Genomic DNA, 2,500 nt, shown 5'->3' with positions numbered 1-2,500 from the left:
ACACACATGTACAAACACACACACACACACACACACACACACACACACACACACACACACACACACACACACACACACACACACACACACACACACACACACACACACACACGCACGCACGCGCACACACGCGCACACACGCGCACACACGCGCACACACGCACACACACACACACACACACACACACACACACACACACACACACACACACACACACACACACACACACACACACACACACACACACGCACGCACGCACGCACGCACCCCCCCACACGCACACGCACGCGCACGCGCACGCACACGCACACATACACGCGCGCGCGCACAGACATACACACACACACACGCACGCACGCACGCACGCACACGCACACACACACACACACACACACACACACACACACACACACACACACACACACACACACACACACACACACACACACACACACACACACACACTCTCTCTCTCTCTCTCTTTTTTGTAAAAAATAGAATGATTGAAATAAATGATTATCTTTGTGCTTGGCGAAAAGTAGTTTGGCCATATGATTTCCAGTCTTGTCTTTGGCTCCATATTTCATATGAAGAGTTTTACGACTGATTTCACATTGATCTTTTCTTTATCTTGCGTGGCTTTATTTCAATTTATTCTTTCTATATGATCAGCCCAACAATACATATTTTTCTTCGTTTTCACATAGTATTTGCCAGGACAGGCTACAACATTTGTTATATGTTGTTTTTTTCATAATATCTAAGAATTTTAATCTATGTGAATAGATAAATCGTCTTGGCCTTCTGAGAGAAGTATATAATTTGATTCTGTTTAGTCTCCTTTACCTGTGAGCCAGAGTTTAGGGAACGTGTTCTAGGCTAATACCTGAATGGCGCCTGATCCTGCTATGGTCTCGTATTGGAATGAAAGACAGATCCTATAATTTTCAACATTATCGCGCGATTACCTTTTATCTAGATACTTTCACCTTTACTATGGCCTCGCCTTTGAATGTAAGACAGATTCTATCATTTTCAAAATCATCGCGCGATTTTAATTTTTGTAGATATTTTCACCTACCCTGTATACATTTTCTCCCCTTTTTTACTTATTTATTTTTTCACAGAGTATTTCCGGAACCTCCCTTTTTATTTTCTGTCAATTAGCCTCCCATACCCACTTGATATATATATCAGATTTTTTATTTGATTATGTAAAGAGAATACCGAACATTTTAAGTCATCGGGAATTTTATTTTCATGTATGTTGATGCAAAGTAGGCCGGTATAGGCAGCCGATGATGTAATGAGGGACATTTGCTCCCAGTGCAGACTGGGCGTCCTCCCTCTCTTCTTTTCTTTCTTCTTCTTCTTCTTCTTCTTCTTCTTCTTCTTAAAAAAAAAAAACATGATCAGACTTTTACGTAGTTCATAGTTATTGATAGACAACTTTATTCAGCTGAGGGAAAGCCTCGCCGTTGAAGTCTTAACGGAATCCAAAACTTCTTGGAAGTTACATTGCCCGGTATGAACATATCTTTTGCGTTGCTTGGAGGAACCAGAGATATCTATATATTTCATCATAATTCCAATGAAATCGCCGAAGATTATAATATTGACATTTTACCCTCAGGCTCGGTAATATAATTCTTGTCTTTGAGCACTTTTCATTTTGTCATACATAAGTGCTTTCCTAGATTTTGCCCAAACATTGCCCATCTATGTTACGAACTCATAAGGAAGTTGTTTCTTTGTGTATATATTTATTTTTCAAGGTGACTGAAGCCCTTGCTGAACATCTGGCAGAATTCTCGAGATCAAGTGGTAATGGACTATCAGGAACTTGGTCGGAGACTCGCAGAGGGGAGGTCTCTCGAAGAACTTGTGTGTGCCGACGGCAGTTTTATGTTCTTTTCACTCTCCCATGTGGCCAGTGTAAGATCGGCTCTTGTATACTACTTCTTGCCCCGATTACTTTCTACGTCACTTCGTTATATCTGGGGCTGTCTCTCGAATTCTAGCGTCGTTCTTGTCTACATTAGAGGCACCTCTTTTATGGCCTCTCTGAGTCGCCTTGGAGGGAGACTTTTCCTGTTCCTGGTTGCGACGAGTCTTCTTATGTTTTCTCTTGAATTTTTCGGCTTTTTCGAGATGTAAATCTTGAGAGTTACATTGCCCGGTACGAACATATCTTTTGCGTTGCCTGCAGGAACCAGAGATATCTATGTTTCATCATGATTCCAATGAAATCGCCGAATATTATGATATTGCTATTCTACCCTCAGGTTCGATAATATAATTCTTGTCTTTGAGCATTTTCATGTTCTTTTTACTCTCCTGTGGCCAGTGTAAGATCGGTGCTTGTATATTCCTTTTTGGCCCTATTACTTTCTTTGTCGCTTCGTTTTTTCTGGGGCTTTTTCTCGACTTCTAGCGTCGTTGTTGCCAACATGAGAGCGACCTCTTTTATTGCCTTTCTTAGTCGCCTTGGAGTCTTCT

Source organism: Oratosquilla oratoria, chromosome 3 (genome assembly GCF_046742065.1).
Source record: "Oratosquilla oratoria isolate Oo_2021 chromosome 3, ASM4674206v1, whole genome shotgun sequence".
NCBI classification, from domain to species: Eukaryota; Metazoa; Arthropoda; class Malacostraca; order Stomatopoda; family Squillidae; genus Oratosquilla; species Oratosquilla oratoria.
The sequence above is the reverse complement of the archived record's forward strand: the minus strand, read 5'-3'. Positions refer to the sequence as shown.